The sequence below is a fragment of the Pelophylax lessonae genome (genome assembly GCF_965119305.1).
Source record: "Pelophylax lessonae genome assembly, chromosome: 10".
Lineage (NCBI taxonomy): Eukaryota > Metazoa > Chordata > Amphibia > Anura > Ranidae > Pelophylax > Pelophylax lessonae.
The window spans coordinates 159,675,355-159,694,253 of record NC_138777.1 but is presented as its reverse complement, the minus strand read 5'-3'; positions in this window follow the sequence as shown (position 1 = coordinate 159,694,253).

The window sequence follows — 18,899 nt, the reverse complement described above, 5'->3', positions numbered from 1 at the left end:
TCGCCAAATGTTTGATTCCTCATATATCCAAACTTTATACCTTTATAGTGAGAGGATCTGTGAAAACCCTAAGAGTCCTCTATACATGCTGGTTAAAGAGGTTGTCAACATCAGAAAAAAAAAACCTGAAAGACAAAGGCATAATAAGCTAGTATGCATTGCATACTAGCTCGTTATGAAATACCTTAGAAAGAAGCCTCTGCCGTGCCGCCCGCTAAACATGGCTAACGAGCTCTGACCACAGTGGTCAGCCTCCATCATCCATAGCTATCCTCTCTGCTCTCCCCCCTCCCCTCCCTTCCTGTCAGCTCTGTGTTTGTCAGTCAAATGTCACTGCCAGCCTCTCTCTGTTAAGCTCCTATTCTGCGTTGTATAACTGCTTGTAAGAAACGATGCCTCTAAGTACCTTTTTGAGAAGCGCCTTTAGGTCTGTCACATGACTCCAGGCCGCTCTGATAACCCAATCCATGGCTACAGCAGGAGGAGCTGAGCGGCTGACATCAGAGGGAGAGCTCAGCTCCTCCTGTTGTAGCCCTGGATTGTGTTATCGGAGCAGCCGGGCATCGCGTGACCAACCTAAAGGCACTTCTCAAAAAGGTATTCAGAGGCATTGTTTCATACAAACGGTTATACAATGCAGGATAGGTGATTAAAAGAGAGGGGCTGGCAGCAAGGCAATGGTTTAGGATTACAAACCCTTTAATGGTTTTGTCGTGAACATTTGCAGATTAATTCCTCCACAATGTCTGTAGCTACTGAGGTAGGTAGAGGGCTTATTTTAAATTGCTTTAAATGCTTCTTTAGAATATGTGAATGCTTTAATGTTAACTTTAAAGTTCTGACTAGCCTTATAATGTACTGGCTGCCAGGTTTTGCTGTACTTTGTTAGTCCGCAAATTTTTTTTTTTTTTTTCCACAGTGGCATATTATTTAAAATGTATTGAAAGTATTACATTGCATTTTTGTAAAAACTAGAAATAATTGAATTATGTTGACTGACTTTTTTTTAAATATTTCCTGTGACTGAAAACTCTTCATTATGTCATACTGACTGGAAAGCCATAATATGGCGTTATTACAAAACAATATATCCTTAAGTTTGGAGTGTAAATAAATTTAAGTGTTTGATATATACTTATACAGAGAATAGCCGTTTCCTATCCTGTTTAAACAATAACAAGTTTAAAATATTTTTTATCATAACGTGCACTAGGCACAAGTTTCAAAAACTTATCAGATGTTTATGTACATGTCAATATGTCTGTATTGAAGAACATTTTTTTTTTCTCCCCTCCTATAGTTATGAATAATTCGCTCCCGCTTTTGTTTTCAATACATAATCAAGGCATTATTTTGTCTCTGCTAAGTTAATCACTTGCCAACCGTCCCTTTTCTGCTTGTGGGCGGCTCCCCCAGGCACCCCCTGGTTTAGAGACATGCATGCGTGCGCCCCTTGCTGATCTGTGCTGTGATTGGACACAGCACAAGTTTATCAGCAGGTTACAGGCAATCATTTTGGCTGTATGCCTGCTGATCACCACACAGATGTGTGTGTAAATGCAGCACACAGTAACTGAAAGCAGGGAGCAACTCCAGCCAGATCTGTAAATAAAAGCAGCACACGCATGTTAGTAGGCCTGCACGATATTGGGAAAAAAAATATAATGCAATATTTTTTTTCCAACGATATATATTGCGATATTGACTGAGCGGGGAGTGCTGTGAGCAGCAACACAGCAAACCAATCCTTTCTGACCATACAGGGTTAATATGTTACTGTAGGGAATGGGATCCAGTGCACACTGCAGCCTTGTACCATTGGGTTAATGTTACTGACACTGTAGGGATTGGGAAGGATGCTGGGAATGGAAATCATGAAGCATGCAGGCAGCCTTGTAAATTTTAATTGCAGGTCAGGGTTAATATGGTAAAATCAATTACTCAGTGACAGTGTGGACTGTGGAATCGATCAGATTATTCAGTGACAGACAGTCTTTCTCACAGTGGTGGTGGTAGGAGGCTGGAGCGGTGGACTAGGAGCCGGGAAAGGATCACAGCACAGCCGCATACACTTACTCACTCGTGCACTGCAGCCCACCCCACACGTTCAGTGAGTCTCCCTCTCCGCCCTAGTTTTCTCAATGGCACATTCAGGGAGCCAATCACGCCGTGAGTAGCGGCACAGCGGAACCAATCAGGTGTATCAGAACTATACTATTGTCCCCAAAAACTGTTTGGTTTTGTAGCATTTTGGCCTAAATTTACGAAGAAATTAGATTTTATTGGATATGTCTTTTAAAGCAGAAAGTACAAAATGTGTCTTAAATTTTTGGTATTTTTTCCATTTATGTAATATTAAAAAAACCCAATGGTGATCAAATACCGTCAAAAGAAAGCTCTATTTGTGTGAAGGAAAAAAGATTCAAATTTTATTTGGGAAGTGTTGCATGACCGCGCAATTACCAGTTAAATTAGCGCAGTGCTGAATAACAAAAATGGCCAGTTCATGAAGGGGGTAAATCCTTCCAAAGTTCAAGTGGTTAAACTATATAGAAAAGGAACAGATGGATTTTAAAGGGTTAATTTCACCTCAACTAATTTTGGTTGAAGGTGTAGTTTAAAAAAAAAAAAAAAAAATCAGTATCTGGCTTCCTATATTTCTGTAGACTCCAGCAAGATCTCTGTGCTGCGGTTTGATGCTCTATCCCATGTCATTTAGGTGTTGCTTCTGCTCAAGTTGTTATATCCATAACATTACCAAACTGCCAAAAAAATCTGACTTTTGTTTTTAAAAATGCAGGTTTCCTAGATGTCCTCATCCAGTGAATTTGCTGCTTTGGACAAGTGACCTAAAACAAGCATGCAGAATTCTGACTTCACTGCCTGCATACTTGTTCTAGGTTTGTAATTCGGAAAATGTCTGAGAGCCAGGCCCCTGGTTAATGATAGTCCGCTGTACCACAAATAAAAGAAACCTGTGATAAGATGAATGCAGATAGCACAACTGCAGACACTTCATCAGAACTGCAAATTGCTTTAAGAATATAATTTAGATTCCATGGTTTGGACAGATACTAAGTCTCTTCAAATGCTAGTGTCCTAGATGTCCTACAGTGCCTTGCGAAAGTATTCGGCCCCCTTGAACTTTGCGACCTTTTGCCACATTTCAGGCTTCAAACATAAAGATATAAAACTGTCATTTTTTGTGAAGAATCAACAAGTGGGACACAATCGTGAAGTGGAACTAAATTTATTGGATATTTCAAACTTTGTTAACAAATAAAATACTGAAAAATTGGGCGTGCAAAATTATTCAGCCCCTTTACTTTCAGTGCAGCAAACTCTCTCCCGAAGTTCAGTGAGAATCGCTGAATGATCCAATGTTGACCTAAATGACTAATGATGATAAATAGAATCCACCTGTGTGTAATCAAGTCTCTGTATAAATGCACCTGCACTGTGATAGTCTCAGAGGTCCGTTTAAAGCGCAGAGAGTATCTTAAAGAACAAGCAACACACCAGGCAGGTCCAAGATACTGTTGTGGAGAAGTTTAAAGCCGGATTTGGATACAAAAAGATTTCCCAAGCTTTAAACATCCCAAGGAGCAGTGTGCAAGCGATAATATTGAAATGGAAGGAGTATCAGACCACTACAAATCTACGAAGACCTGGCCGTCCCTCTAAACTTTCAGCTCATACAAGAAGACTGATCAGAGATGCAGCCAAGAGGCCCATGATCACTCTGGAAGAGTGGCAAGAAGAAAGCCATTTCTTAAAGCTATCCATAAAAAGTGTTGTTTAAAGTTTGCCACAAGCCACCTGGGAGACACACCAAACATGTGGAAGAAGGTGCTCTGGTCAGATGAAACCAAAATCGAACTTTTTGACAACAATGCAAAACGTTATGTTTGGCGTAAAAGCAACACAGCTCATCACCCTGAACACACCATCCCCACTGTCAAACATGGTGGTGGCAGCATCATTGTTTGGGCCTGCTTTTCTTCAGCAGGGACAGGGAAGATGGTTAAAATTGATGGGAAGATGGATGGAGCCAAATACAGGACCATTCTGGAAGAAAACCTGATGGGAGTCTGCAAAAGACCTGAGACTGGGATGGAGATTTGTCTTACAACAAGACAATGACCCAAAACATAAAGCAAAATCTACAATAGAATGGTTCACAAATAAACATATCCAGGTGTTAGAATGGCCAAGTCAAAGTCCAGACCTGAATCCAATCGAGAATCTGTGGAAAGAACTGAAAACTGCTGTTCACAAACGCTCTCCATCCAACCTCACTGAGCTCGAGCTGTTTTGCAAGGAGGAATGGGCAAAAATTTCAGTCTCTCGATGTGCAAAACTGATGGAGACATACCCCAAGCGACTTACAGCTGTAATCGCAGCAAAAGGTGGCGCTACAAAGTATTAACTTAAGGGAGCTGAATAATTTTGCACGCCCAATTTTTCAGTTTTTTTATTTAACAAAGTTTGAAATCTCCAATACATTTCGTTCCACTTCATGATTGTGTCCCACTTGTTGATTCTTCATAAAAATTACAGTTTTATATCTTTTGTTTGAAGCCTAAAATGTGGCAAAAGGTCGAAAAGTTCAAGGGGGCCAAATACTTTCGCAATGCACTGTACCTATCCAAATGCTTCAAAAAGTTTCGTCTACATACAGTACATGTTTGGGAGCTCGGACTACTTACTGCATGCACATTCTGAGTTAGGTTTTCAGTGGCAGCCTACCTATCCTTCTCAGTGGGCACTGGGCAGATTGAGAGCCACAAGAGCCATTGACTCCTGCTGCTGTCAATCAAATTATGTGACCAGGGGGTTGGGACAAAGCTGCGCTATCTGTTAATTTTATGAGCACCCGGGGGGTCGCCCAAACATGCTGGGTTAGTGACAAATGGAGCAAACTATACTTTTGCCACCCACTCCGGAAAGCCAGGTCTCTACAGATAATTGTTATGAATACCTACATTTTGGCTTGGTTTTTGTTAAACGTAGGCCCCACATAATGATATTGCGGTCATTCCCGCACAATAATTTGCACAAAATAGAACTGGATACAAATTTATAGTGGTGATTAATTCCAGGGGTAGTTGATCCAAGGAATAGCCCTGGCTCCTAAAGAATCTGGAAAGAATTTTATTTTCCCAGACTGGAGTAAATTGGACCATGCTTTTTATTTATTTTTTTTTGCCTTCCTCTGGATGAACTGTGGGTATAGGATAGTGTAGATGGGAGATTTTTGATATCTTTGTTTTTATTAGTTGAACTATATTATTATTATTATTATTATTATTATTATTATACAGGGACAACCATTTTTGCAGAGCTTTACAACATGAGGGCAAACAGTACTGTTACAATACAATTCAATACAGGAGGAATCGGAGGCCCCTGCTTATTAGAGCTTACAATCTAGGAATATGGACTATTTTTTTTCCAATCTGACTAACTTTTTAACTATGTAAAAAAAAACAAAACATAAAATTAATTTTGTCTCATCACCCCAGAGTACCTGCTGCCATTTTTCTGCACCCCATTTCCTATGTTTTTGTACATAGCACATGGAAACAAGGAATGAAAACCTATACATTGGGGTGCAGAAAAAATGGTAGCAGGTGCTCTGAACTTTAATCAAAATGTCAAATATTTGGCTGTAGCAGAAGGCAGTTTGTTTGTGAAGGACTGGAGAGCAGTACAATAACGAGTGTGTGCAGGCAACAGTAAACCATGGTGGAGGTTCCTTGCAAGTTTGGGGTTGCATTTCTGCAGAAGGAGTTGGACATTTAGTCAGGATCAATGGTGGCTTAAATGCTTTAATTCTGGGAAATACATACAGATGATTTTGCATTATGCCATACCATCAGCGAGGTGAATGATTGGCCCCAAAAGTATTCTGCAGCAGGACATCAGCCTTAAACACCGTCAATGTCATTAAGAACTATCTTCAGTGCAAAAACAGAGTCCTGGAAGTCATGGTTTGGTCCCTGTTGAGCTCTGATCTCAACATCATCGAGTCTGTCTGGGATTACATGGAGACTGAAGGATTTGAGGCAGCCTATGGCCACAGAGGATCTGTGGTTAGTTTTTTGAGATGTTTGGAACAACATACCTGCGGTGTTCCTTCAAAAAGTGTGTTCGAGTGTGCCTAGAAGAATTGCTGCTGTTTTCAAGGCAAAGGATGGCCACACTAAACAGACCTAAATCAGTTTAATACGCTTTCACAAAAAAAAAACCTACAATTTTTTCTGAAATAACTTGAAACTGACTGTTTTTTGCTTCAGCAGAGTATTTTAAATAATAAAATAAATACAAGTTAAAATAGCATGTACAAAATTGATGGATCTCTAAACAATTTTTTTGTTGCACAACCTTTTGAGGCCATCACTGCAAACAATTGATTTCTGCATTTATAGGATTAAGATCAGGGCTCATAGCAGGCTATTTTAGAAAAGTCCAGTTTTTTTTTTTTTTTTCTGAGCCATTCTTAGGTGCTTAGCTGTGTGTTTTGAGCCAATGTCCTGTTGGAGGACCCATTTGTAAAATTGGGCAGTATGCTTCATACCAGAATTCCTTGATAGTATTGAGATTTTATTAGGCTCTGTACATATTCAACACCATTTTTAGAAGGTTCTGCGAAGTAGCCCCAAAACATTACTAAGGCTTGATTTTTAACATCGGGTCCTATGGAACATGTTCGCATCAATGCATTTTTGTGCCGCTGCGTTTTTGGAAAGGGTCGGGGACTTTTTCCCTACAAAATGCAGCATTTTGCATGTAATAGACTTCAATGGACCTGCATCCCAAACGCAAGTACTGCATTTTTACCATGATTTTACAGCGATTTGCGTTTTTTTTTCTCTTTTTTGGCTTTAAATTCACTGTACATAGCTAAGGAGCGGGCCAGGAAGCCGGCCGCTGTGTCCTTAACAACCGATGAGTCATCAGCTGTCAAACGTGTTTCCCTGCTAACAGCTGAATGTTAAAAAAAGTTTGGCTGGCAGTAAATGTGTGGGGTCCTCCTCCGGGACCATACCAGGCCCTTCGGGTCCCCTCCAAAATCCATACCCGATCCTTATGCGAGCATGCAGCCCAGCAGGTCAGGGAAGGGATGAGTGAGTGCCCCCCCCCGCACCTCCTGAACTATACCAGACCACATGCCCTCAACATGGGGGGGTGCAGTGCTTTAGGGCAGGGGGTCTCTGCGGATGTTGATGCGGACAAGGGCCTCTTCCCGACAACCCTTGGGTGTGGTGGTTGTTGGAGTCTGTGGGCAGGGGGCTTTTCGAAATCTGGAAGCCCCCTTTAACAAGGGGGCCCCCAGATAACCCCCCCCATGTGAATAAGTATGGGGTATATTGTACCCCTACCAATTTACCAAAAGAGTAATGTAGTATGACAAAAGACAATAAATAGACAGTTTTTACCAAGTCCTTTTATTAAAAATGTCTTCTTCCCCCGCTTCTTTCTCAGCTGTAATTCCTCCACCGCTGTTGACCCACTAAAAAAAAAAAGACCCTCCTCCGAAACTGCGTCCTGCCAGTCTGTCCGCATCAATGTCACACATTTCATAATGAACTATGGGGCGTGCCGATCCGATTGTATTATCCAGAGACCCCGTCCCTTGTGACGTCATATATCCAGGACGGTGACATTCACAAGGGGGTGGGGTATATGAATGACGTCAGCCCCAGCACCGGAGGAGGTTTTTTTTTTAATACCCGCGGCGGAGGAAGAACACCGGAGAAGACCGGGGGAAGAAGACATTTTTAAAAAAGGACTTGTCAAAAGCTGTCTATGGTCTTTTGTCACACTACACTACTTTTTTGGTGAATAGGTAGGCGTACAATGTACCCCATACTCATTCACATAAGGGAGTGGAAACTGGGGGCCCCCCTGTTAAAGGGGGCTTCCAAATTCTGATCAGAGCCCCACCCGCAGACCCCCACAACCACCAGCCAGGGTTGTCGAGATGGGGACAAGGTGGTTTGGGGTGGGGGGGAGAGAGACCCCCAAGGCCGAGGGCAAGGAGGGTGCCAACTCGCCCCTCTTTTCCTGACCTGCCAGGCTGCATGCTCAGATAACAGTCTGGTATGGATTTGGGGGGGGGCAAGTCTTCTTTTTTTTTTTTTTTTTTAAATGTCTTGGGGGTGTCCCCTCCAAATCTGGTCTGGTATGGCCCTGGGGGAGGATTCCATGCTGTTGTGTTTTTTTTTTTTTTCACAAATTTTGCCGCCAATTTTCTTTTTCTCTTACGTCCTCTGACAGTCGCCGCCCACTCATTCAGTCTTCACCAATGGGTATTAACCTCTTATCCATAGGAGCAAGCTAGGCATAAGACTTGTTAAAAACAAAGCAATTTACATAGACACAACTATGGAAGCTGTCCCACTGGTCCAATACCCCCCTGCTATCAGCCATCCCGACTCAGTTTGTCTTCTGCCTAGTTAGGAGTAAGATAGGCTTCCCTGTGCTGGGGCTACAGTCTCAGCCTTTCTTCTGTTTTATGATTTTATTTCTGCAAGTGTTTTTTCTTTGCACTACTAGCTGTTTATTTGTCAGCGTTTAGTTAGTCGGATCTTCGGAAGACGACAGCGTTTGCGGAGCTGGGAGTCGCACTGGTCGTCCTGGTGCTCCTGGACATAGGGCCTTATGGAATCCCAGCCCCCCATCGATCGTTTAGCAGGCTATGCATATGCCCTGACCTCGCAAACGACCTATCCCTGTCCTCAGGGATGAAAGCCTGCAAGGTGGCCACCTCGCTTGGATGTCTCAACCGTGGTTCCGTGCGTTGCTAGCGTCTTGCGTTTTTGGCTGACGGCACCCCCACCGCCTGGGGTGGGAGGCTTCCCGTCGATGAGTGGCGCCCACGCCATCGGGTACAGTAAGTTTATTCTGTGTGGGGCCTCTGTCTGGGGATGGCAGTCTGCTGTGTCTGTGGTATCCCCTCACTCCCGATCCCTGCGGGGGCTCTACCGCGTCTAGGACGCTATGTGGGGGTCCCTACCCTGAGTGACACTGTTTGTGGTGTGTTTGGGTGCAGACATGTGCGGCAGCCCGCTGCGGAGTAAAAAACTGCGGGTCCGCCATTTTAGGTGTGGGCAGCTGCTTGGCTTCACTATATGCGCTTCTGCAGCTATCATTGTAGTGTGTTTTGGCGCCTTTGGACGCCATCTTGTGTGTTGCACTGTGTTTTCTTGCTGTGCACATGTCAGCGGCCATTTTCCTGGAGCCTCCTATTACTTTCTATAGGCAACCATTTTCCCTTAGCCTGAGTCCTGTTCAGCCTCATGCGGTGTGACATCACTTCCTTTCTCATTCAGAGGAGATCGTCGGCCAGCGTGGTAACACTTGTTCTTGCTGTTTTTTGTGGGAATATCTCTGGCTATCCGCTTTATTCCTGCCTGTGGGGTCTATCAGTGTAGTCCTTAATAGCGGTGTATTGTGGTGGGATCGCTGTGCGATTTAACTTGCCAGCACCAAAAAAGTTTATTTTATGGAGTCCCAGGACAGCAAATTTCCCCCAGCTTTGGTGGATGATTTAGGCTCCTCTGAATCATCTACACTTACTGCTGCACTTGCGACTTTAGCGCCCAAGGTGGATCTTTTGATGGCTGAAGGGGATTCTAGGAAAAGGCCTAGGTTTTCTCACTCTTCTGATTCTGAATCTGACATGGTTGCCGTAGATAGTGTGCCCCTTGAGGGGTCTCATTCCTCCCAGTCTGAAGGGGAGGCCAGAAAACGCGCTGCTATGGCTGCACTGATTGCTGCTGTTAAGGAGACTCTACATTTAGAGGATGAGCCCAATCCTCCGGGTAAGCGGTCCTCTTTTGGGACCCGCAGATCCTAAAAAGCGGCACAGGTGTTTCCTTGCCCCGCTGAGTTTCACGAGACAGTGAATGAACAATGGCGCAATTTTAAGCGCAATTTTGTGGTGCCAAAACGGTTTAAACTCCGTTAACTCTTTGCGTCTCCTACGGATTTGCGCTGGTCTGTGGCTCCTAAGGTGAACCACACGGTGTCCAGATTGAACAGGGCCACTCTGGTCCCAACCGAGGATTCTCCGGTGTTCAGGGACCCTACAGATAGGCGGTTGGAATCTCTTGCCCGCCACGCCTATATGGTGGCGGGCTCCATGCTGAAACCTATTTTTGCCTCCGTCATGGTGTCTCAGGCTGTGGCAGATTGGACCAAGGTGCTTAGGCGCACCCTTGTGGCTGACTCTGCCCCCCCTACTACTTTTGGAGATGGTGGACCAGATTAGTCAGGCTGTCCTGTACCTGTGTGACGCGGCCTTGGATGAGGCGCCTTTAGCCGCGCGCCTGTCTGGTGTCTCGGTGCTTAACCGTCGCTTGATTTGGCTGAAGAGCTGGTCGGCTGACCAGACTTCCAGGACGACGGTGTCTGACATCCCTTACGTGGGGATTTGTCTTTTTGGGGAATCCTTGGACGAACTGGTTAAAGGTGTCACTGGGGGCAAAAGCACTCTGCTACCCCAGAATCCTAAGGGTAAGTTTTTCCGCAGCAGGCGGGGCCCTTCCTTTAAACCGAACCATGGGTCCTTTCGTGCCTTCAAAGCACAGGATAAGGGGAAACCCTTTAAAGGCCATGATGGCCAGAGGAAGCCTTGGGCGGGTAAGTCAAAAGCCACCCATGGTGGAGCGGCGGCCCAGGCCGCCTTAACCAGAAGGGACGCCCTCACCCGTTCCAGGGGTGGGGGGACGTTTGCGCGGTTTTCTCGAACCTTGGCTGCTTCGGATTCCAGACAGGTGGGTTCAGGAAATCATTTGATTGGGTTACAAGATCGAATTCCTTTCGCCAGCAGACAGGTTCTTTCCCTCAAATCTTCATTTGACCCCAGATCGTTTGCAAGATCTTCATCGGGCGGTTCAGGATCTTCTCGCCCAGGGGTGATAGTCCCGGTGCCGAATCAGGACAGGTTTCGGGGGTTTTACTCAAATCTGTTCACTGTGCCCAGAAAGGAGGGCAAGGTACGTCCAATTCTGGACTTGAAAGCTCTTAACCGCTTTGTGCGCATTCAAAAATTCCGCATGGAATCACTCCGCTTGGTGGTAGCCTCTCTAAGCCCGGGAGCTTTCCTGGCTTCCATCGACCTCAAGGATGCGTATTTACACATCCCCATATTCGAGGGTCATCAGAGGTACCTCCGATTCGCAATCGCGGAGGACCTCTATAAGTTTGTAGCGTTACATTTCGGTCTCGCTTCGGCTCCAAGGGTGTTTACCAAAGTACTGGCTCCTGTCTTGGCCCTGTTATGGGCACAGGGAATTGCGATCTTGGGATATCTGGACGATCTCCTGTTAAGGTCGAGTGCCAGTCAGAGCCTGCTACGCGATCTGTCCACTACGGTTCAGATGCTCCAGGAGTTCGGGTGGACCATAAACGTTCAGAAGTCGACCTGGTCTCCTTCGGTTCTTCTTCCCTACTTGGGGATGATCCTGGACTCCGCTCTAGCAAAGGTGTTTCTGCCAGAGGACAAGCTCCGGACTGTGCAGAACGAGGTCAGGTCCCTCAGGGACAAAGAGTCCTCGTCGCTCAGGACCTGCATGCGGTCTCTGGGGTTGATGGTGTCAGCATTCGAGGCGATACCGTTTGCACAGTTTCACACGCGGTCTCTCCAGGCGGAGATACTGGGCAGGTGGGACAGACTTCCTCAGTCCTTGGACCTGAGGGTATATTTGAGTGGCCTGACCAGAGAGGATCTTCTGTGGTGGCTCCAGTCTCCGGCCGTAGCGGAGGGGAAGTCTTTCCGGCCGTTGTTGTGTACGGTGATTACCACGGATGCCAGCCTGTCGGGCTGGGGTGGCATTCTGGGCAAACTGTCTGCCCAGGGCACTTGGTCGGAGGAGGAGTCCTCCCTACCTATAAACATCTTGGAGTTGCGAGCGATCAGACTGTGCCTGCTCCATTGGTCGGATCATCTTCGGGGCCGCCCTGTCCAGGTGAAGACGGACAATGCCACTGCGGTGGCCTACATCAATCACCAAGGGGGTACCAGGAGTGCCCGGGCGGCCCAGGAAGTGACCAGAATTCTGTCTTGGGCCGAGACTCATGTCCCAGCGATCTCGGCAGTGCACATTCCGGGTGTGGAGAATTGGCAGGCCGATTATCTGAGCCGTCAGACCCTGGACCAGGGGGAATGGTCCCTAAACCCGAAGGGGTTTCGGATGCTGTGTGCGAGATGGGGATCTCCGGATGTGGATCTGTTCACGTCCCGGCTAAACAACAAGGTGGGAAGGTTCGTGGCAAGAACACGCGATCCTCTGGCAGACGCCTCGGATGCGCTGGTGGTGCCTTGGCATCAGTATCATCTGATTTATGCCTCCCCCCCCCCCCCCCGATTCAGTTGTTGTCCAGGTTCCTTCGCAGGTTGGTCTCGGAAACCGAAGTTGGTGATTCTGGTGGCCCCGGACTGGCCGCGCCGGTCTTGGTACGGGGACATCATGCAACTGGTGGTCGAGCCTCCCTGGCGGCTCCCGTTGCGAGACGATTTCCTGTCTCAGGGACTGATATTCCATCCTGCTTTACAGTTGCTGGCTTTAACGGCGTGGCTGTTGAAAGCCAGGTCCTGAGAGATCGAGGTCTCTCTGCAGCGGTCATTGCTACCCTACTTAAGGCTAGGAAGGCTTCGTCCGGTAAGATCTATTACCATACCTGGAAGGCTTATTTTGCCTGGTGTGAGTCCAGGGGCTTCTATCATCGCTCATTTTCAGTGGCGAGGGTACTAGCCTTCCTGCAAACTGGTGTGGACCAGCGGCTTGCGCTGACCACGATCAAAGGTCAGTTGTCGGCTCTGGCCATTCTTTTCCAACGCCCTTTGGCGTTGAACTCTTTGATACGCACCTTTATTCAAGGGGTGCGTCATTTGGCTCCTCCTAGGAGGGCACCTTTGCCTCCTTGGAACCTGAACTTGGTCCTGTCCGTTTTGCAAAGTCCTTCCTTTGGAAACATCAGGGAAATTCCTCTGCCTGTGCTGTCATGAAAGGTTGCCTTTCTGGTGGCAATCACATCTGCTCGCAGTGTCGGAGTTGGCCCTGTCACACCGCTCCCCCTACCTGGTGGTTCATAGGGATAAGGTGGTCTTGCGACCTAAGCAGTCCTTCCTTCCTAAGGTGGTTTCTGATTTTCACCTTAATGAGGACATTGTTTTGCCTTCGCTATGTGCGAATCCTAAACATCCGAAGGAGTTTGCTTTACATTCCTTGGATGTTGTATGGGCGATCAGGGTTTACCTGTCTTCCACTGAATCCTTTCGGAAGTCGGATTCTCTTTTTGTCCTTCCTGAGGGACCTTGGAAGGGTATGGCTGCGTCTGCGGCGACCATTTCAAAATGGATCAGACAGACGATTGTTACATAGTTAGTGAGGTTGGAAAAAGACATCAGTCCATCCCGTTCAACCTATGATGTGTGTGTGTGTGTTTGCTTTTAACCGTACATTGTATACCCCTGTATGTTGTGGTCTCTAAGGTGCCCATCTAATAGTTTTTTGAAACTATCAATGCTCCCTGCTGATACGACTGCTTGTGGAAGAGAATTCCACATCCTTACCGCTCTTACAGTGAAGAACCCCTTACGCACTTTAAGGTTAAACCGCCTTTCCTCTAGTTTTAGTGAGTGGCCACGTGTCTTATTGTATCTCCTTTCTCTGAATAGTTTGTTCCTTATGCTAGGGTCACCAGTACAGTATTTGTACATTGATATCATATCCCCCCTCAATCGTCTCTTCTCCAGAGAGAATAGGTTCAGTGCTTGTAGCCTTTCCTCATAGCTGATGTCCTCCATTCCCCTAATCATTTTTGTTGCCCTTCTCTGGACTTTCTCTAGTTCCAGCACATCCTTCCTGAGGACCGGTGCCCAGTACTGGACAGCATACTCCAGATGTGGCCGGACCAGAGTCTTGTAGAGTAGGAGAATAATCTCTTTATTTCTGGAGTGAATCCCCTTTTTTATACATCCCAGTATTCTGTTGGCTTTGCTTGCGGCGGCTTGGCATTGCATGCCACTGCCAAGCCTGTTGTCTACCAGTACCCCCAAGTCCTTTTCCATCCTAGACTCACCCAGAGGTTTCCCCCCTAGTGAGTAGCTTTCTTTATGGTTCCTGGCCCCCAGGTGCATTACTTTACATTTTTCAACATTAAACCTCATCTGCCATGTAGTTACCCACCCCGTTATTGTGTTCAGGTCCGCTCGCAAGGTTTCCACATCCTGCATAGAAGATATTGGCAAGCCTAGTTTAGTATCATCTGCAAATACTGAGATTGTACTAGATATCCCCTCCTCTAGATCCTTGGTCCTCAAACCTGGTCCTCAGGGCCCACTAAAGGCCCGTACACACGTACCGATCGTCGGCATACAAACGTCGGTGGACGAAGGATCTGCCGATTGTACGCGTGTTAGTATGGTGCCTCCGACAGATGTCTGCGCACAATCCGCGGACAAAAGTCTTTCGTGCAAACATGAAAATATTTGTATGCCGACACCAGAACGGACGATTGTTCGCCTGTCAGTACACAATTCGGCCGACAGACCGCAGATTTGCAAGACTGGGCATGCTCAGAAAATAGAAAACACAGGGAAAGTTAACCATTACATGACATCACTTCTGCAGTCGGCGGACAAAATTCTTGTGCTGTCCTTGTGCTGTCTTTGCACTTTTCAGCAGACACCGACATCCCGGGGAGAAAAGAGGAACATTTGTATGCCGACCATCGGTACGTGTGTACGGGGCTTTACAGGCCAGGTTTGCAAGATAACTGAAATACATCACAGGTGATATAATTTGCTGCTCAGTGATTGCAGTACTCTAGTCTGCATCTCCCCAAGGTAATACCTAAAATCTGGCCTGTTAGTGGGCCCTGAGGACCGGAGTTGAGGACCACTGCTCTAGATCATTTATGAATAAATTAAACAGGATTGGTCCCAGGACAGAACCCTGGGGGACCCCACTTTCCACACCCGTCCAATCCGAGTACTCCCCATTAATCACCACCCTCTGTACTCTCCCCTGGAGCCAGTTCTCTATCCAGGTACTCACCTTATGGTCCATACCTACCTTCCTTAGTTTGTACAGTAAGCGTTTGTGGGGAATGGTGTCAATGGCCTTTGCAAAGTCCAGATACACTACATCCACAGGCTTTCCCTTATCTAGGTGGCAGCTCACTTCATCGTAGAAGGTTAATAGATTGGTTTGGCAAGAACGATTTTTCATGAATCCATGCTGATTACTACTTATAATACCGTTTTCATTACTAAAGTCTTGTATGTGGTCCCTTAACATCCCCTCCAAAATTTTGCAGACTACTGATTTTAGGCTGACCGGCCTATAGTTACCCGGGATACATCTCGGCCCCTTTGTAAATATTGGTACCACGTTGGCTTTTTTCCAATCAGCTGGCACCATACCCGTCTGTAAACTATCCTTAAAGATCAAGAATAATGGTCTGGCAATCACCTGGCTGAGCTTATTAAGAACCCTCGGGTGCAAGCCATCCGGTCCCAGGGATTTATTTATGTTAAGTTTCTCAAGTTTAGCTCCAAGTCTATCTTCTGTTAGCCATGGGGGCACTTCCTGAGGTGTATTATTTAGTTCGGCCTTACAAGCAAGGTTTGTGTAGCCCCCCGATTCTTTTGTGAAGACTGAAGAGAAGAAATTATTTAACACTTCCGCCTTTTCTCTGTCCTCAGTGGCCATATTTCCTTTGTCATCTTTTATGGGGCCAACGTGTTCTGGCCTCGCTTTCTTACTGTTTATATACTTAAAGAATTTCTTGGGGTTCTTTTTACTCTCCTCCGCTATATGTCTCTCATGTTCTATTTTAGCCACCCTGATTTCATATTTACATTTCTTATTACACTCTTTGTAATGCTTAAATGCTGCCAATGACCCCTCAGTCTTGTATTTTTTGAAGGCCTTTTCTTTAGCACTAATATACATTTTTATGTTGGAGTTTAGCCACCCAGGGTTTAGTTTTGCTATTTTAAATTTATTTCCATTTGGAATGCACTGGCCAATCCCCTTGTTAAGTATGCTCTTGAAGCACTCCCATTTTTCCTCCGTGTTCTTTGTTCCCAGGGTTCTATCCCATTTGATATTTTCTAGCAGCGAGCGCAGTTTAGGGAAATTGGCTCTTTTGAAATTAAGTGTCCTTATATTACCCTTGTGTTTCCTATTACTGTAATTAATACTGAAACTAATATTTATAGCAGGGGAGGAGTACCGCGCTTTAAAGGTGCTTAGTGAAAATAAATTAGTGCATATTATTCATGTTAAATAAAAGTGCTTTCAGTGCTTCAAAATATATTAATTATATAAATCCCTATGTGCTTAATATAAGAATAAAATCTGCTTACTAATAATAAATTAATTTCTCTTCAGTACATAAATATTATAGGTGATGTAAATATAGTGCTTGATAAAATCCACAATCCTTATATAAATTAATAAAAATTATTAAAGTGCCAGTGACAAAAATATATAATGGTGCTATTAATCCACAATAAATATATAATTCAATGATAAAAGTGGTAAAGTGCTAAAGTGTCCTTGAAATAAATTAAATAAAGAGGTTTGTGTTCAAATAAATCTTCTTTCCCAAATCTCATGCAGGTGCTCTTCCATGCAGTGGCCACTAGGTGTCCTAAGCGCTCACCTCAATTGCCTTTTCAATAAGCCTTGTATTATATGCCTCTGTGTGGTATTTCCTCCTTCTCTGTGGCGTGTAGGTCCCGCTAATAATACCCGAACTCTCTCCTTTGTGGATCGGTATTTCAGGGGATGTATGTGGAACCTTTGTATCTCCGAAATAAATGGGCCACAATAGTGAAGTACCGTTGGTAATTTATTAAATAGACTTAAAATAAGACTCACATTGTATTTCGTCTTTCTTATTGCATAACACTCGTTTGCCGATACGTCACTTCCGTTTAGGCGTCCTACGCGTTACGCTGCGTGCCCACACAGCTTCTTCCACGGATGCCTAACCGGAAGTGACGTATCGGCAAACGAGTGTTATGCAATAAGAAAGACGAAATACAATGTGAGTCTTATTTTAAGTCTATTTAATAAATTACCAACGGTACTTCACTATTGTGGCCCATTTATTTCGGAGATACAAAGGTTCCACATACATCCCCTGAAATACCGATCCACAAAGGAGAGAGTTCGGGTATTATTAGCGAGACCTACACGCCACAGAGAAGGAGGAAATACCACACAGAGGCATATAATACAAGGCTTATTGAAAAGGCAATTGAGGTGAGCGCTTAGGACAGGCATGTCCAACCTGCGGCCCAGAACCGCAGGCAATGCGGCCCACTGCCCCCTGACAATAATTTTTTTTTTTTGCTGGGGAGGAAGGAAGTCGAGTCAGGGGCACGGCCACAGCAAGTTCCAACTAACTGTAGGCAGAGGGACGACGAGCGCCGCCAGATTACAAACAGAGCGGGGATCTCCTGTTTACCCTGCGACCACGGTCATATGAAGCCCCGCCTCCTGGACTGGCTCCTATGTAAGATAGCACATTGGTGACATCTATCATAGGAGCCAGTCCAGGAGGCAGGACTGATCCCCGCTCTGTGTAATCCAGCGGCTCTCCTTTCTCTTCATTGCAGACTGCATTGGATGGGCACTCACTGGTGAGGCTGCATTGGATGGACACTGATCAAGCTGCATTGGTGGGGCTGCATTGGATGGGCACGCATCGGGGAAGCTGCATTGGATGGGCATTGTTTAGGCTGCATTGGATGGGCATGCACTGGTGGGGCTGCATTGGATGGGCACTGGTGAGGCTGCATTGGATGGGCACGCACTGGTGGGGCTGCATTGGATGGGCACTGGTGAGGCTGCATTGGATGGGCACGCACTGGTGAAGCTGCATTGGATGGGCACTGTTTAGGCTGCATTGGATGGGCACGCACTAGGCTGCAAGTGCTGTGTGATCTCCCAGCTGCCGCAGGAGACTTAGGATTTTTGCAGTCAGTGACAGAGCTGCTGCTTCCTGTATAGTTCCGGTTCTGTCACAGGCAGAATGATATGAAATGCACTCCGCCTGTGACAGGAGTCATACAGGAAGCACCGGCTCTGCTCTCTACTGCAGCCGCTGCTTCCTCCTGCAGTACCCACATGACCAGCATTACCCACCAGCAGTAACCGCACCAGCAGTAACCGCCAGCAGTCTGCAAAATAAGTAGAAAAGGTATGTGCAATAGCGTGTGTAAATTGTTGCAATATGTTTTTTAATAACTAGTTGTGTTTTGTCATAATATGTCATGTCCTTGTTCATATATGTATGAGTAAGGACATGACATTTTCTGGCTAGTCACATGTGCTAGGGGTGCGACTATCCCCCAGCACGTAACTGTAAATATCCCAGCATGTGCAGTGTTTGACTCCTTCCACCATCACCACTTCAAATCACTGAAGTGGTCATGGTGGTTAGAGTGTTCCTTAATATCTCTCAGTAGAAGTAAACCTCTGTATACTGATTTCAGTATTCCTGATACGGCGCAGGAAGGGTGCGGTGGCATTTTATTACTTATATACCTTAACTATAGTATATATTTTATAGGCGGCCCGAGAAAATTTCTCTACACTCAATGTGGCCCAGAGAAGCCAAAAGGTTGGACACCCATGGTTTAGGACACCTAGTGGCCACTGCATGGAAGAGCACCTGCATGAGATTTGGGAAAGAAGATTTATTTGAACACAAACCTCTTTATTTATTTAATTTATTTCAAGGACACTTTAGCACTTTACCACTTTTATCATTGAATTATATATTTATTGTGGATTAATAGCACCATTATATATTTTTGTCACTGGCACTTTAATAATTTTTATTAATTTATATAAGGATTGTGGATT